Source organism: Geotrypetes seraphini, chromosome 9 (genome assembly GCF_902459505.1).
Source record: "Geotrypetes seraphini chromosome 9, aGeoSer1.1, whole genome shotgun sequence".
NCBI lineage: Eukaryota > Metazoa > Chordata > Amphibia > Gymnophiona > Dermophiidae > Geotrypetes > Geotrypetes seraphini.
In genome coordinates, this window is record NC_047092.1 from 23,898,858 (window position 1) to 23,918,211 (window position 19,354).

Below are 19,354 nucleotides of genomic sequence, written 5' to 3' on the forward strand. Positions count from 1 at the left end.
GTTTCAAACAATCATAGTGTATAACAGATATTTACACAAATAATGTTACAGTAAAAGCACTTTTAACTAATATATATCTAACAATCACTTTAACCCCCCCCAGCCCCAATTTAATAATCCATTACACATAATCAGGTTAGAATTGTCCTGTGAATCCCCTCCTACCCCCTGGATGTCTATAAAATTATACAGTATATCAAATTTGAATAAACATAAAACATAAATACACACTTAGGGAGAAACACCAATTTATCTCTGTGATGGAACTAAAAGTCTCACTATTATTGCTTAATATGTGAAGTGCTCAGACCCGCAACCAAAACTGTTCAGTATAAAAACCAAACTGAAGTTGCCATTGAGACCAACTTTGCCGTCACTGTTCCGACCGCCATTAAAAACAACAAAGGATTACTCATAATCAATAATATAGTGTAAACTTGTCTGATGATCCTTGGCGGTCAGTTGGCGCCTTGTTTGGATGGCAACTACAGTTGTGAATTTGCTCATGCGCTAAAAAAGCTTATTAAAGCCGTTCATCGAGTTGACCCCCCTAACTCAAATTTCAATCTCTTCCTCAGGAGGGGACTCTGTTTACGGCTACCATTACCAGACAGATTGGCGAATCGCGGACTGCTTAAGTACTTATTGTAGGCCAAAGGTCAGCCAGTTTGCATAGAAGGAGTTGCAAAGGCCAACTTGTGTTAGAACTAGCTTTTGAAGTAGAATTGCAAAGTGATTGCAGCGGAAGTAAGGTCTGATCAATCTTGGTTGTCTTAAACTGTAGAAAGTTTATTTTCCCTGAGGTTGGAAAGTTGGGGTTCATAGGAAAGTATGGAGTCGAGCAGGATTCCAAGCACCTTGGAGGCCTTCTTAATGTTCAATGTCTCACCCATGGATAGGGTTAGGATCTTGGGTGTTGTCTTGTGTGGTATTATGGAACCAAAGAAGATTGGATAGGCATGAAAGAGATTTGCATACTAAGCATATAGTGTATGCAAATCTGCAGTCATGATGTACAAGATACCAAGTCTTTAACGAAACGTCATAAAAAAAAATATAAAAATATATACATACAACAGCATCGGGTCCGAGTTCATCAATCCTTTTGGATACAAACTGTTTTATGTATATACAGTCAAACCTTGATTTGTGAGGAACGCAGTTTGCGAGTGTTTCACAAGACGAGCAAAACATTCTCACAAATTGTGCCTCGTAACCAAGCGTTGACTCGATTTGCGAGCAACCCCCCCCCCCCCGAGAACTGGCATCGCTTCCCCCCCCCCCTGCTCGTGAACTGGCACCCCCCACCCACCCGAACAGAAGCTTTACCCCATCTGGCACCAGCACGCAGCCCACAGGATGTACCGGTGCACAAAGATCCTTGCTGTTGCCTGGGTCTTGAGCATCTACGCATGCTCAAGGCCTTCTGGCTCTCGTTCTCTCTGAGATTCTCGGAGAGAGCGAGAGCCAGAAGGCCTTGAGCATGCGCAGGTGCTCAAGGCCCAGGCAACAGCAATGATCTTCATGCACCGGCACTAGCACGTCCTGGGGCTGCGTGCCGGTGCCAGATGGGGTAAGGCTTCTATTTGGGCTGGCAAGGGATGCTGGTTTGCAGGGGGGGGAGGGGGAGGTGAGGGGGAGCGATGCCAGTTCTTGGGGGGGTGGAACAGCGCTGCTGACCTTTGGGGGGTGGGGGTGGGTCGGAACGCATCAAGCGAGTTTCCCTTACTTTCTATGGGGAAACTCACTTTGATATATGAGTAATTTGGTTTACAAGCATGCTTCTGGAACGAATTATGCTCGTAAGCCAAGGTTCCACTGTATTTTTATATTTTATTTTTTATGATGTTTCATTAAAGTCTTAGTATCTTGTACATCATCACTGCAGTTTTTTTCCTTTGTCTTCCGACTTGACATTTCACTGCAGTTTTGTTGGATTCTTTGTTTGCTGGTGCATGCAAATCTCACACTTGGACATTTCATTGTGGATTATCTTGAAAATCTGGCCTGCCGATGGATCTTACGAACTGGAGTTGAGTAGTCCTGGGGTACGTGACCCTGAATCAAAATACTTATGAATGAGGAAGCCCACTTACACAGCCCACCAAGTAAAGATACTTGTTTCCTGACTATTCCCTCCCACCTCTATAAAAGGCAGGGGTGCCAAAGTCCCTCCTCGAGGGCCGCAATCCAGTCGGGTTTTCAGGATTTCCCCAATGAATATGCATGAGATCTATTTGCATGCACTGCTTTCATTGTATGCTAATAAATCGCATGCATATTCATTGGGGAAATCCAGAAAACCCGACTGGATTGCGGTCCTCGAGGAGGGACTTTGACACCCCTGATATAAGGTATAAATACGCACATCACACCTGCATAGTTGTACTGAGACTTCCTTTAAAAAAATTCAGACAGGCACTGAAGACGTGACTATTTTGAGAAGGATTTCCATCGGAATAGATTTAAATTCTAAGGTATCGTGCAGTGCACCTCAACCTATCCCTACTCTTCCTTCTGTTATCTCTTTCAGCAGTGTCTTTCTGTTACAGATGTCTAATGTTTCTTTTTCTTGTTCTTTGCAGTCTTACAGCTATTGGCATTACGTGACACCTTTTGAATTGCACCTTTTGGGTATATTTTATAATGGTTTTCTATGCATGTTTGTAGCTTTAACATTTTTATGTAAGCTTTTATTGTAGCAGTCTGTGGTTTTATGGTTTATTTGAAAGTATTATGATTTATACTAACAAATTGCTTTTATATTTCTCAGTTGTCAGTTTTTACAGCCCTTATAAGGGCAAAACATGGCCGTACCAGGGTTTTAATTATTTATGCATTATTTTATGTGGTGAATAAATTATTGTGCTGGAGTTTTGGATTTTTATTCTGATCTCCTGTTTTTTTTTGCTTCCTGGGTCTTATAGATCTACTGTCCATTTGTTTTTTTTAATTATTAAATGTGCCATAATTTGACCTATAATATATTATATATTGGATTGCTTTGAGTTATCCATGAAATCGTTACAGCTTGCTCAAAATGCAGCTGCTCATATGATTGGAGGATTACCTTACTGCAGTGGTCCTCCAGAGGACCACCAGGCCAATCGAGTTTTTAGGGTAGCCCTAATGAATATACATGGTGCAGATTTGCATGCCTGTCACTTCCATTATATGTAAATCTCTCTCCGTGCATATTCGTTAGGGCTAGCCTGAAAACCCGATTGGCCTGGTGGGCCTCCAGGACAGGTTTGGGGACCATTGCCTTACTGTACAGGGATTATATTTCCCCAATGTTGAGAGAACTCCGTTAGCTTGCCATTAAATATCGCCTGTTTCCATACCCATGCATGGTATTTAAAGCTGTTTGCAAGTTGTCTCCTCTGAGATAAGTTATCTGTTGCATAGTTACTAACTGTCATGCCTTGCTTTTTTCCTCTCAGCAGGGGTTGCTAAGTATTCCAACAAGAGCAGATGTTCAAAAAATGTGCATCCATTCAAGAATGTTTTCAGCACGAGGGCCTCCATTTTGGCATTCTTTGCTATGGCCTTCTGCTGAGATGTTTAATTAGCTTTAATGGATTATATTGAAGTGTTATAGTATGTTAATTTATTATATATGTATGATTGTAAAGCACCCAGAAGTATAAAGATGGGTCAGTATAAATCTAATAAAGAAATGAATTCATACAGGGTAGGGAACTTTTAGACAGTATTTTTCCCCAGTCAACCAACCATTTACATAAGTATATTGCGTTTGAGAATTGTCCCTCTATCGAGTTTAAATTCTGTGGCCTTCCTTTTATTTGGCTACTGTGATTGTAAGAAGAGAAAGTTGTCATTTCTTTAGCAATCTCGAATCAACAACAATAACAGCTAATGAAGGCCACTTATCTTTTAAGTAGAGTAAATTAAACGTTATTCATTGCATTTCATGTTGAGAGACTCGGTAGAATATCAAATTCCTAGCATTGTTGAAAAGTAGAAATCCATTTGCTTCTACTGAAATGAAAACAGAATCAATGGTTTAATCATGGAAAGTATTTTACACCATGTACTAAGATATGGGTTCCAGTGATTGGGATAAATTGGCAATCATATCAATGAGGATACAATGCAACACACAAGAAAATTTATATGAGAAAAATATTTAACAAAAATGGCAGTCAACTCAACAATAGCAGACAATTAAAATAATCTGTTATGTCAGATTTAACCCCCCCCCCCCCACTTTATGTAGCTGGGTTATGCTTTTTTTTAAATCACTGGCCATGGTATTATTAGCGCTGATGCTCATAGGAATTCTATGAGCGTCAGAGCTAATACCGCCATGGCCGGTGATAATAAAAGCCTAACGCAGCTTCATAAAAGGAGGCGGGGTTAATTTGTTACTTATATAAGGTCCATCACCCAAGCATAGAGTAAAATTCCTCCTTCACACAAAAGAAATTCCAAGTTTCCATGTTTTTATTAGGATTTGATATACCGCCCATGGTACTAACCGTCAGCGTGGTTTACAATATAATAATACCAGAATTGGTTAGTTACATTCCAGGAGAGAAAGGTAATCAAAGAGGAGAAGAAGAGAGAATCCAAGGAAGGAAAGTTCTATTAATTATAGGAAAGTGTAGATGGAGCAGCCCCTTGTGTTGATGTGTTGCAAAGCCTTACGGTTGGGTTGGTGGATGTTAAGAGGTTGAGCTGGATTGGCTAGGATAAGCATCATGAAGTAAGTTTAGAGAGGAATGGGGTAGGATTAAGCATCGCCAAACAGAAAAGTTTTGAGCAAACTGCGGAATTCTGAATAAGAGTCAATGGATTTGATATCAAAGGGTAGGGAATTCCACATAGAGGGGGCTTTGACGCTAAATATTTTTGATTGAGTAAAGTCATGGCCTCTTTGGCATAGAGATAGTATGTATAGTAAGCTTGATTGAAAGGGTGTATAAGGGATCAGGTGACGAAAGAGATATAGAGGGTTGCCAGTATAGAGAATTTGGGGGGCTAAAGAGAGAATTTTGAAGGAGTTCCTGTGAGAGATCAAAGGAGAAGAGTCACCTGGTTCAATTTCTTGGTGCCAGTCGGGAGTTTTAGGGATCATAAACAGATATTTAAGTTTTTGACTTAAGAAGGAGAATTCATGCAATGTGGTTATTGCAACAATTTTGACAATGAAGTTATGCTGAAACACTACTCAAGATTCAGGTTGTGTCTTTTATTTAATAGAAAATAAGAGTATATGCAACCCCCCAAATTCTAAAAATGGTGATCAGAACTGCACATCCAAATTTGGGCTTGTGCCCAATTTGCACATACAATTTAATTGAATATCAAGTCAATTAGCACAAATTGACAACAATTTGGATTTACGTGAACATTTCTCTAAATGAAAATTAAGTGGGTAGCAATTCCCATCCTACTGTCTTAACCTCTATGTTCATTTTATTTTTTTATGAATTGTAGTTAAACCTGTCTTCCTCTTGTGTCCTGTAGTGTCATAGTTTTAAAATATGTGTTTTTTTTACCCTGTTTTTATTATTATTTGTATATCACATCGGAATATGATATTGCGATCAAATCAAATGTTTAAATAAACTTGAAACTTAAACTTGAGGATGTGTGCATAAATGTTTTAGCATGCTACTGAAAAGGGGGCGTAGCCATGGAAAGGGCCTGGACGAATCAGGGGTGTTCCCTAAAAAGCACGCAGTATTACAGAATTGGGGGGATCTTCATACCAAAGTTGGGTACAAATCCCAACACTACATGCCAGGGCCTGCTCAACCTATGGACCAGGTGAGATCTTGGCACAGGGCACCGTTGATAAATCACCGTCTGACCTACCTTCAGATTCTAGATGCCAGACTGAGATTTTGGCACCCTTTATCAACAGTGCCCTGAGCTAGTGCCTCACCTGGTCCAGCAGGAAGGGGAGGCTTGACAGAGAGGGGGGAGATACTGTATCACAAGAAGGTGGGAGGAAGAAAAGAGATACCAGATTGTGGAGGTGGGAAGGAGGGGCACCAATGCACAAGTTGACTCGAGGCACCACAGTTCCTTGGAGCACTCAGAGGGAGGAATTCTATAACCGGCGCCGGTATCAATGGCTGCCTATGAAGCGATCACCATTAGCTTGCCAACCATGAATCAGCACCGATTATAGAATTTGTGTTATTTTTCTACACTGGCGCCTTAAATGGAAGCCAGCATTTTAGAAGCCTGCATTTAAGGTGCTGGTGAGGTGCTTACGGAAGTGCCTAGGGGCACCTAAGGACGCCTTAGGCCACTTCCTGTGCAAGCCACGCTCACGCCAGCCTTAGGCATCCTTATATGCTTCTAAGCGCTTCTGTAAGTGCGACACCGGTGCTGTAAATGAAGGAGCCATTTTCCATGATATCCAGATGCGGCGAGAGCTGGACAACTACAACGATCATGATGCCAGCTGCGGAAGCCTAAGAGAAGAAAAAAATATGTTGGTAAGATCCTAAAAGCAATATTCAATATTATGCAGTAGGAAAAACTATTACACCCAATTCATGACTATGTAAGGGTAATGTATTTGATATATAGCTTTTCTGTGGTACAACCAAAGTGGTTTACATATATACAGGTAATTTTTCTGTTCCTAGTGGACTCAGTCTAAGTTTTTGTACTTGGATGAAAGGAGAGTTAAGTGACTTGCCCAGTTCCCACTGCACTAGCCATTAGGCTACACCAGTGGTGTGCCAAAAGAGATTCCAGAATTTCACTTATTTAAAAAAATTCCCTTCATAAGGATACACTAGAATAGATGACATGTACGTCACATACGCAAGAATCTGTCAATGTTATGAGCGTCCGTATGCGTAAGGATACAACCGCACAGACAAGCATCATTCTGTGACGTGATTGGTCCTTGAAAACTAACGGCAAGTAATTTTATTTTTTGAGCACCAAACAGTCAAGTCTTTGTTACCATATGGATCTTTGCGAACTTGGAAATTAAATCGAAAAAAAAAAAAAAAGAGAACGACGGCAGATGGTGGATGATGAAATGCGTGTTTGCTTGTCGACTATCGAGCCACATTTTGAGTTGATTTGCACTCAAAAACAAGCTCATCCATCGCATTGATTAGCAATTCTACCTACTTTAGGTTCATCGTTGTTACAATTACCCATACATAGCTTAAAGAACTTTAAATAGATATCTCTCAAAATGAATTTTTTTGCAGTTTTACTATTTCAATTATAATGCGCCACTAAAAATATTTGCTTCATGTAGGGCTCCTTTTACGAAGGTGCGTTAGGGCCTTAATGCGCAGAATAGCACAGGCTAGCCGCTACCGCCTCCTCTTGAGCAGGTGGTAGTTTTTTGGCTAGAGCGCGCTAATCTGGTGCATGTGCTAAAAACGCTACAGCACCTTATTGTGCCATGAAAAACATTTGCTCTGTTTAGTGTGCTGGAGCTAAAAAAAGTTTGAGACACTGGGTTGCACCATTAATGCGCTGACCTCTTCTCAGTCTTATGCACAAACTTTCAATTACCCAGGTACATAAAAATATGCCTTTTATTCACCTCCAGAAATGTTCAGACTGAGATATCTTTACACCCGGAATGCAGAGGGATCCGTGATGGAGCTGTCATTATAAGCTATGGGCATTTCACGCATTGTAAATCTCCGTTCCTGTTTTTCTCAAACAGCAGCAGAGAGCTGCCTTTCAGTACTTTCATACGGTCTTCTTTCCAGGACGGCAATTCCTCTCTGTCTTATGTCACAACCGTACATCAAGCAGCAACAGAAAGCATCATGTTCCTTATTGCACAGACCATAAACCTGACAAGCAGCCCAAAATATTTATAGTCGCAAAACACACTTCAAGAACGTTCTCAAAAAGGTTTAGATAAGGCAAAAAAAAATCATCTACCCTGCATTGGTACACATTTTCAGACCCTTGACTACAGAGAACTTTGCCATCGTGCTTATCATTCGCATCTGAAGAAAGTTCTTAGGGCCTTGAGCGGACTACACTTACCCCTCCATATTCGCGGTCTGCCGTTTCGGTTATTCACGGTTTTTCAATCGAAGGCCCCGTCCCCAAATTTACTTCACAGGAAATCACTGCCCCCGGCATTGCACAGAGAAAATCGCTGCTCTCAGGTGCACTTTCTTCACTGGAACAGGTCAGGTTATTCACGGTTTTATGTCTTGCTTTTGTTTTTTACAGAAAAAAACGCGAATAACATACAAAAAGTTATACGCATTTTTTCTCTATTCACTGCCTTGCAGTTCGCCTATCACCGCAAATGCAGAGGGAGAAGTGTACTTTAGTACCTCTTCCCCCGACTCTCTGTGAGAGAGGTACAATTCACAAAGCCACTGGAGGGGCCTGCTGAAAGGACTGCAGACCCGGAACCAGAGGCAATAAACCAGGCTTCCACAAAGAACCGAGAGATGTCCACAAAGCGCACATTGCGGAGCCAGTTCCTGGACACAGGAGTTGAAGAGTTCAAACACTTTATTTCAAATAAAAAAACGACACCTACGATCACTGGAGCCTAGACCCAACACGGGCCGTGTTTCGGCAAATTTAGCCTTCCTCAGGTGTCCTGTGAAACCCACAAACGGAAAAACTGTGCATTGATGATGTTGCTGAAACCACCGTGGAGGCTATTGTGGTCAGAATAACGAAACTGAAAAAACAGAGAGAGGACACAATGCTCTTCCACACTCTGTCATACCATTTCCCATCTTTGTCATACTAAACCATATTCTACTATACCATACACCAGTGTATCTCTAACTGTGTGCCTCCTGCGATTTCAGATGTGCTGCGGTACACTGGGGAGGAGGAGAGGTGCCGACTGACTGCCTACAGGACCTGCCTCTTATGGCGAGAGGCACATCCTGTAGGCAATCAGTGGGCACCAGCACCTATCCTCTCTGGCCCTCTTCCCTTCTGGCACCCCCCCCCCACTGGCATCTCAGGGCTCGCAGACATACATCCGCGGACATCAACATGATGTCACGCATGTGCGTGATGTCATCACAGCGATATCCGCGCACTTCCAGGTGCCTCGAGCCATGGCCACTACTTTTAGTGTGCTGCGGCTCAAGAAAGTTTGCGGGACACTGCCATACACCATATTCACCATACACCGTTTGCCATACTACGTATGTTTGCCATGTTACAATCTCTCATATCATATTTACCACATGAAGTGGCTGTCCCATGTCTTCCATGCAATGCTTCATCATGTACGCTTGCTTTGCCGTTTTTGCCATTTTGTGTCATGCTATGTTAGCCATACTTCTTAACACTATGAGGTTCATAATTGAAATGGAAATACGTCTAAAAACCCGTCCAAATAGGCACTTGGTCGACCTTAAAAGACAGGTCGTCCAAGTGCTGATAATCGAAACAGGTTTTTAGACATTTCCAGAGACTTATTAGGCCTCCCTAATGCTGCTGTGCGCCCGGAGCTCAAAGGGGCGTTTTTAGAGGAGTGGTTAGGGCAGGATGTGGGCCGCCCTAGACTTAATCGTCCTGCAGGGATAATCAAAAGTTTAATGAGACTGCCTAGACAGAAATTATACGTTGTGACTTAGGCAATCTAGAAAAAACAACAACAACAACAGGTATAAGTGCCCAGAAGATATCCAAAGTAACCAGATAACCACTGCAGGGACAAAGTACAGACCCCTACACACTGGCCCAGTGATCATTGACCCCCCCCCCCCCACACACACACCGCCATAAAAATTGGAATAAAAACATACATACCTGCCTCTGGAACATCAGCACCTGGCATAGGAAAGCCTTGTAGAACTGAACAGAAATGGCTTAAGTAGTCTGAGGGGTGGGCTAGTGAACCATAGAGAGGAGGACCCAGGCCCATAAGCCACTCTAACCACTGCATTCATAGTGGAAACATGTGAGGCCACCCTACTCCCCCAACCCTTCTGTACTGCCATATAGTTGCCACCTGCAGCCATAAGGGCTATTGGGGTTGTAGACCGGTGGGTATAGTGAGTTTGGGGGGGTATTTGGGGGGGCTCATCATGACCTGCAAGGGAGTATAGGCTGTCCTAGTTACTGGTAGATAAGCCACGGCTAATACAATGGGGCGGCTTATCTACCAGTTTTTGCGGCCTATACACTGGGGTGGCCTATATGCGGGGAAATACAGTAAAGATAGAGAACCTGGCAGTCAACGGCTGTATAAGGTCAATGGCTGGACGTATAAGTAGACGATTTTTGAAAAAAATATATATTTTGGATGTATTTTTCAAGAATGGACATTAGACTAGCACTCTAGGCCCAAAACTGACTTAGACCTTTTTTTTAATTATGCCCCTCCACGTTTGCTATGCTATGTTCTGCCACACTGTCTCCCCATACCATGTTTATCACATTGTTTTACCTTGACTATTAACTGTTAGCCTAGGAAATATTGTCTGATGGAGATAGCAATCTCCTACCACACTGAGAGTGTGGTGCAGGGGTTATAGCTGCAGCCTCAGCACCCTGGTGCTGTGGGTTCAGGCCGACACCGCTCCTTCTGACCTGAGCGGGTCACTTGGTCCCCCATTGCCCCAAGTATATTAGATCAGTGTTTTTCAACCTTTTTTGGGCAAAGGCACACTTGTTTCATGAAAAAAATCACGAGGCACACCACCATTAGAAAATGTTAAAAAATTTAACTCTGTGCCTATATTGACTATATATAAAGTAATTCTCTTGAATAGGAATCAAATAAACACAAAGAAAGTATTTTATAATGCTGCCACCGCCAACAACACCGTTGGCGGCGGTGGCACTCAAGTGGCTAAAGAGCCGCAGTTTGCCGGCCTAGGGACAACACTGGAGGGTGGCCAGCTGTGCACCCCCTTGGGACGTAAACCCGGGGTGGGGCAGACCGCCCCCCCCCCACCCTGGTATGCCACTATCTGTACCTCACTCCCTCCCTATGACCAAAAATTTTCCTTTCTTCTATTCCCCGTGTACACAACCATCTCTTTCCCTCCCTTCCTCTCTCCAAAGTCCATGCCTTCTGTGTCCAAACACTCATTCCCTCCCTTCCTCTCTCCCAAGTCCATTTCTTCTGTGTCCAAAAACGCATTCCCTCCCCCACCTCAGCATCTCTTTCCCTCCCTTCCTCTCTCCCAAGTCCATTTCTTCTGTATCCAAAAACGCATTCCCTCCCCCACCTCAGCATCTCTTTCCCTCCCTTCCTCTCTCCCAAGTCCATGCCTTCTGTGTCCAAAAACCCATTCCCTCCCCCACCTCAGCATCTCTTTCCCTCCCTTCCTCTCTCCCAAGTTCATGCCTTGTGTCCAAAACGCACTCCCTCCCCCCTTTTGTGTTCCGTGTTTGCCTCCCAGCCCATCTTTGCAACTTTCTCAGCAAAACGAAGCTCAAGCCGCGAGGCTTGTCTTCTGTTTCCTGTCCGGAGCTCGAGGCTTGTCTTCTGTTTCCTGTCCGGAGCTGACAAGGGGCCCAGGCTCCCCCAGGGTCCTAGGCCACAGTCTAGGGGGAGGGGCGGTCCGCCCCACGTGGACAGGAGAGAGCTGGACGGGGGACCCGCGGAGTTCAATACATCTCGAGCCGCGAGGCTCGACTTCTGTTCCTGCCTGCCCTGCCGTGCACAAATAGCCGAACGGAAGTATTCTCCGACGTCAGCGCTGACGTCAGAGGGCAGGCTTTGCTTAAGCCCTCCCTCCGACGTCAGCGCTGACATTGGGGAACGCTTGCGATCGGCTATATGTTAGCTGCAGGGCAGGCAGGAACAGAAGACGAGCCTCGCGGCTCGAGATGTATTGAACTCCGCGGGTCCCCCGTCCAGCTCTCTCCTGTCCACGTGGGGCAGACCGCCCCTCTCCCTAGACTGGTGGTACTGCCCTGATGGCGGCCCTGACCGTACGGCACACCAGGCAACATCTCGCGGCACACTAGTGTGCCGCGGAACAGCGGTTGAAAAACACTGTATTAGATAGATTGGTAGCCGACTGGGACAGACAGGGAAAATGCTTGAGTGCCTGAATAAGCTCATGCAGTGGCGTACCAAGGGGGTGGGGGCGGGGGGGCGGTCCATCCTGGGTGCAGCCATAGGGGGGGTGCACATCTGGACAGGTCCGGAAAATTCCTGGGCTGCGACGGCACTCAGCGGCATCAGTGCCCCCCCCCCTCCGTGACGGCACTCAGCGGCATCAGCGCCCCCCCTGCCCCGCGACAGCACTCGGGTGGCTGTATTTAAATCTATTAGAGGTTATTTTGGACCCCCCCCCCCCCTCCTTGACATACGAGGATCAAATTGCAAATTTATGGAAGAAAACCACATATGTAATGAGGCAGTTGAGATTGGTGACATCTTATTGTTTTGGACATCATTTTGCATTGGCGGTTCAGATGTTGATATTATAACCACTCGATTATTGCAATTCTTTGTGTTTGAACTTAAACTCAAAAATGGTAAAAAAAAAAATTGCAGCTGATTCAAAATACTGTAGTGAGATTGATGCATGGTCTGAAAAGATTTGATAGTGTTTCTATATTGGCTGCTTATAGAGAAACAAACTGTCTGATTCATCATATTATACAGGCAGAGGCTTCCGATCATCTCACTTTGTTCTTTTCACGTTTCAATTATTCATCTAATAGATTGAGTAGTACATTTTTATTGCAGTTTCCCCCATTTAGAGGTATACGTTTTAAATGTCAATTTAATTCTTCTTTTATATATGCTGCTATTGTTATTTGGAATGATTTACCTATACAAACAAGGACAGAAGTTAGTAATTGGAAATTTCGTAGAAAGTTGATAACATTTTTATATGATAAGATTGTAAAGTTAATACTTTTAGTTATAGGATTGTAAGGACATCTTTTTATCCCATAAAATTGTTATTGGCATCTTTTTGATGTAAGTCGAATTGGACTAAATGGTATTAGAGCAATTCGGAAATCTTGTATTATGAGGGTCATTTTCATAAATAATGCACACTATTTTTTTCTAAGTATTTCTTTACAATCCTTCAATATAGGGCTCCTTTTACTAAGCTGTGATAGTGGTTTTAGCGCGCGCTTAGTTCTAGCCGTGTAACGTGGTTTTAGCGTGCGCTAAAATCCTGAGTGCGATAAAAACGCTATCGCAGCTTAGTAAAAGGAGCTCATCGTCTCCCTGCTTTGCAATCACCGAGTCCCAACGTCCGGGAAGCTTCATTATTTCATCCAAGACACCGTTTTTGTTCAGTTGCCGAATGGCTCGGGTAACGGCGGCCGAAAGCTCTTCCAGAGATGCAAAACGATGTCCACGCATAGGTTGTTTCAACTTTGGAAAAAGGTTGAAGTCTGGTGGACTCATGTCTGGACTGTAGGGAGCATGAGGTAACATCTCCCATCCGTATTCGCATAGTTTTTCAATGATGGCATTCCCTATGTGCTGGCGAGCGTTGTTAAAAGAGTGGCCCAGTTTTAAAACTGAGGTCGGGTTTTGTGCATTTTTTTGCACACTTTTTTTGCAAAAAAATCACAATAATACACTGCCGTGACACTCTTCCACACGGTACTTTGTCTGTGATGATGCCTTCATGCTCATAAGCAAAAATCATCATTTGTTTGACTTTTGATTGAGCTCGTCAAAATTTTTTTGGGTCCTAGGGAAGATGGAGCTCTCCACTTGTTGGACTATGATTTCAGCTCTGGCTCAAAGTCTCTGACCCACTTTTCATCAATAGCAACAATGTGAGTCCAGAATGCCTGACCTTCAACATTGAATCTTTGTTTTTAGCACGGTTGCATTATCCAGGTGTCTCTGCTGCTGTTCAGCAGCCAAGAAGCGGGGGACCCATCGCGCAGAAATTTTTCTCTTTTAATAATTTGCCAGAATTTGGTATACTGATGTCGGTGGTATACTGATGTGGTTTCAGAAAGTTCCTCGCATGTCGCATGACGATTTTGTTCAAGAGCTTCGGCCACGAGTTTCACTCATTGTTCATCGGTTTGTTGATTTCGGCCTTCCTGGTCTTGCATCATCATCTGTGCTCACATGACCACTCAAAAAAACGAGTTGCCCACCGAGAAACTGTACTACGGTCCACTGTTAACTCACCACAAACTTCACGTAACGTGCTGTGGATTTCTGTTGGGTTTTTGCCACATAGAGTTTCAGTCGTAATGTTCGACCTAAACTAAACTAAACTAAATCTTGGGTTTATATACTGCATCATCTCCACAGGTGGAGCTCGACACGGTTTACATGGTTAGGGAAGGAACGGAACTCCAGTGGATTTATAGAAGTAAGTAAGAGAGAGGTTAGGTGTGAAAATACTAGGGAAGGGACGGGTTACGTTTTGGAGAAGAGCCAAGTCTTCAGAAGCTTACGGAATGGTAGAAGGGGGCTCAAGTTGCGGAGAGGGGAAGGGAGACTATTCCAGAGCTGAGCGATTCTGAAGTGGAGGGAGGACCCGAGTTTACCGACGAGGGAGATACCTTTTGAGGAGGGGAAGGATAATTTTAATTTTTGCGTGGATCTAGTGGAGAATGGATTTGAGGAATTCCAGGATAGAGGAATAAGAGGTGGAAGGATGCCGTGGAGTATCTTGAAGGTTAAGCAGGCACATTTAAAGTGGACCCTGGAGATGACAGGAAGCCAGTGCAGCTTGGACAGGAGCGGAGAGACATGGTCATATTTGCTTTTTGAGAAGATAAGTTTGGCCGCGGTGTTCTGGATTAGTTGGAGTTTGTGGAGGCTTTTCTTTGTTAAGCTAAGGTAAATGGAATTGCAATAGTCCAATCTGGAGAGGATGATGGACTGTACGAGCACGGCAAAGTGTTTTTGGTGGCAGCAGGACCTCACTTTCCTCAGGACCTCTGATCGTCAACACCACAGTCCCCAAGACACCTGCAGCCTCCATTCTCCATACTTGTCACAGCCGCACTATGTACACTACAGAGCTCCTAAGCACACGTCCTGCTGCTTCAAGCACTGAAGTGAAAGTGAAACAAGGTTTACTGCAATTGCATCATCCACGCCCCGATGTTGCCAACTTGTGCATTATTTATGAAATGACCCTCGTAGATTAGATCTAGACTAAAAGCCCATATTTTTGAGGTTGCTTTTAACTATTACCCCTATTCACATGTTGAGTACCCTTGTTTTTTTTTTTTTTTTTTTTAAATCATTCCCATAACTTCCCCCCCCCACCCCTTTTACAAAACCGCAGCACATTTTTTTGTGACAGCCATCTATGAGCATCAGAGCTGTTACCGCCGTGGCTGGTGCTAAAAACCGCACTATGGTTTTGTAAAAGGAGGGGGGGGGGTTTCATCCCTTATTTGTCCTTTTTGTCTGTCTTGAATAGATCGTAAGCTCTGAGGAGCAGGGACTGTCTCACATGTGTTTTGTATACAGCTCTGTGTACGTCTAGTAGAGCTATTGAAATGTAGTAGTATAACATTCTAGTTAGGAACGTGGCCAAACTACAAGATTTCCACAAACGTTGGCATCAACTTGCATTGATGAGCTGCCATAATCGCTTTAACACAAAATAATACATCCTTCTGATTCTATAACTGGTCACCTAAATGTAGACGCCGTTGGTACATTACCCATGTGAATGTCATTGAGGACCAGTCATGTAGTCGGCGCCTTTCTATAATGTATGCTTGCAACTCGTTTAGCAAATAAATGCAAAGGGGCATTCACAGGGGAAGTGCATGGATGGGCCAAAGCATGTGTAGTATTTATGCCAGCACCTTACAGAATACTGTAAGCAACATGCATTAACTGGATCATTTAGACATGCCCATCTATGCCTGCCTTGGACCTGGCATAAATGAGAGCACTTAAATTTAGACAGGCTAGTTCCAGCTTACGTTGGTATTCTTTAATGGAATTTGGGTGCTTCCTGCACTGCATTGGCATGCCTAAAAGGGGGCACCTGATTATAAAATTACCCCTATCTGCCTTTAGTTCATTCGGGCTCCTCAAAGGTAATTCACAGTTGCTAAAGGATATTGACCAACTTGATCTTGGGCAGTCACAGAGAAAGAAGATAAGAACTCACCGAGGGAAAATAGAAAATGAGTAAAAAAAAAAAGTGTTGGACCGATGAATATAGAAGAAACAGAGAATCAAAGGGAGAGGTATTAACCCATGGATGAGGAGGTCTACCCCTCTTCCCAGTCATGATACTGAACTTATTATGTGGCCTGGCCAGGTGCATGGACCTTGAAGGCAGAGGTGAATTTAGAAAGAAAGAACATAAGAATTGCCGCTGCTGGGTCCATCGTGCCCAGTAGTCTGATCATGTGGCAGCCCTTAGGTCAAAGACCAGTGCCCTAACTGAGACTAGCCTTACCTGCGTATGTTCTGGTTCATCAGGAACTTGTCTAACTTTATCTTGAATCCCTGGAGAGTGTTTTCCCCTACAACAGCCTCCAGAAGAGCATTCCAGTTTTCAACACTCTCTGGGTGAAGAAGAACTTCCTTACGTTTGTATGGAATACATCCCTTTTTAACTTTCGAGAGTGCCCTCTCATTCTCTCTACCTTGGAGAGGGTGAACAACCTGTCTTTATCTACTAAGTCTGTTCCCTTCATTATCTTGAATGTTTCAATCATGTCCCCTCTCAGTCTCCTCTTTTCAAGGGAGAAGAGGCCCAGTTTTTCTAATCTCTCACTGTATGGCTTGGGACGCTGCTGGAGCTGCGAGGTTTGTCGGCCGTGTAGCAATGGGAGGGTCGGCTGGGAGGGTCAACGGGGATTTCTGGTGTGGCGGGTAGGGTTGGCGTGGGGGGGGGAGTCACAGCGTGTTAGTAGTGTGCCGGGTAGTGTCGGTGGCGAGGGGGGGGGAGGAGGGGGAGTCGTGGTGTATTACCTGGCCAGTCCTTCGACGCACGCATATGCACTCTGCCGGCCACATCCCGACAGATCAGATCTCAGGGAACATGAGATAAGAGTGCGCATGCGCGCTTAGCATATTATTATTATAGATACTAGAGAAATTCAAATTACCCAATGGTGATAAACTAACAGCTCTATCACTGATCACCTTAAATAGGTAATAATAAATATAATATATATAGTAAAATTACACTGTCTCTGCCACCTGCTTCCCATTACACCTACAAACTCTGCATAGATAAGAAGATTGTTACTTATCTGTATTGCATGGTGGCAAAAATTCAGCTCTGCAACTGATCCGGGTACATTCTTAAATTCTAATGTAATGGGAAGCAGGTGGCAGAGACAGTGAACATGCTATGATGGTCTCATTTGCAACTGGCTCCGTGAAAAATCACTAGAGTTCAGGTTGTGGGTCTGAGCGTTCACTTAATAGCACTTTTTTGAAGCCAGTTTGATAGTGTAATTTTACTATATTTATTATTATCTATTTAAGGTGATCAGTGATAGAACAATGTTTCTATAACCATAAAGTTCTATGACATCACAATGCAGGTGTAAAGAACATTAGCCTATAAGAAGAGGATATGCAAATGTTCAGAGACTTAGCCAATAGGGAAAGAGATAATGGTTACTGCGGATGGGCAGACTAGATGGGCCATTTGGCCTTTATCTGCAATCATGTTTCTATGACCCACTACTCTACTATCACTCTCCCTCACCCTCCTTCTGGTCCGACACCTGATGTCAACACATCCGCTACGTATGCTCGCCATTGCCCTCCATGTAACCCTGCCTTCTCGTAGCTGAACACTAACTACCAGTGTCTGCGAGACAATATCATAATGTAACATAACATAAAAATTAACTTCTACACCGCAGTACCGTTAAATTTACAAAAGTAGAGTGGACATACAATTGAATAAAATGCATCAATTACCTATAAATCTAGTGAACAGGTATGTTTTGAACTGTTTCCTACAATGTTGATAAGAAAAAAGACATTGGTGGTATCGATGGTGTTATTAAAAATTTTTTTCTAATATTTCACTTTTTTGGGGGGGAACATTATGTTGGATCTGCCATTATAAAATAGCCATATTTTGAGAATCCTTATAGTTGTAAAATTAACTTCTTATATGACCGTTTTGTATGTTGTTGCTATATGGTAACACTTGAATTTCTCTGGACATATAAATAACTTAAAATGATAGTAATAGTACCAATTTCATTTAAACTACTACTGCTTATCACTTCTCTGGAATTGCATTCAAGAGACAGTCCCTGTTCAGTAGAGCTTACAATCTAATCAAACAAACAGGACAAGTAGGGGGTCAGGGATTTTCTCAGGCATGGGTGCTTTACAAGCCAGCGGGAGTTAGGAATTAGTATTAGCAGAGCAAAAAATAAATCTTTTAAATGTTTGGTTTAAATACCTATTTAAAAAATTCCTTTTGTGTCATACATTCAATACACATCACAAAGAGATGTATGACCCTACTTTCTTATTCCGTAGCTGTTACACCTCCTTCTCTCAGCTGTCAGTCTAGACAGAAATATAATGGGAGATGTGTTGTGCCAGGAGGAGGTTTCTTTACTTCTCATTAATCAGTTATTACATGTTTTTCAAAGCTAATGTAGGTGGGATAGACTCTTGTCAGCATGTCCATTGTGGGGCGGCTGCCTATTAGAGCTGCAAGATGAGATAGTAAGTTTGGCAGGAAAACTGGATAAGAATCTCAATATGTCTTCTCAAAGTGGCAGAGTGGTGAGATCATGGATTAATCAACGTCTCATGGTTCGTCAATCGAAGTCCTTTTTCATGTCGGCCAATTTAATTATCGTTACTCACGCTATTATTATGAGCCAATTAAATGATTGAAATTCTCGATACTAGGGACTATCCAAAAGCAATGGCTAATCTCGTACTGTACGGTCTGAGCTGCAACATCTATTGGGAGTTCCATCATTGCAATCGGTTGTTAAATCCACAATTCATTCAAGGTTTTTTTTTTGTTTTTTGGGTTTTTTTTAGTGTTGTAGGTCCACAAATGTGGAACGCACTGCCAGATAACATTCATCAGATTGCAGTGTGTTTATCCTTTTGTAAGTCGCTCAAGGCTTACATTTTCAGGAAGCTTTTGAAAATATAGGATGGCAGGAAATTGTGGTTTGTGCCTTTATAATTTTTGTTTTGTTTTCATTTTAAGCGTATTTTTTAAAAATAATTTTATTTATTCTTTTATTTTGTTTGAAGAATGTTGTCCTGTTATGTTTGTTTACTAATTTATTTATTATAGCCCGCATAGATTTTTGTGATATGCGGGATATATAGAAACATAGAAGATGATGGCAGAAAAGGGCTACAGCCCATCAAGTCTGCCCACTCTGCTTACCCACCCCCTGTCTATGCCCTAATGACCCAATTTTCTTACCTTGACCCTCGTAGGGATCCCACATGGGTATCCCA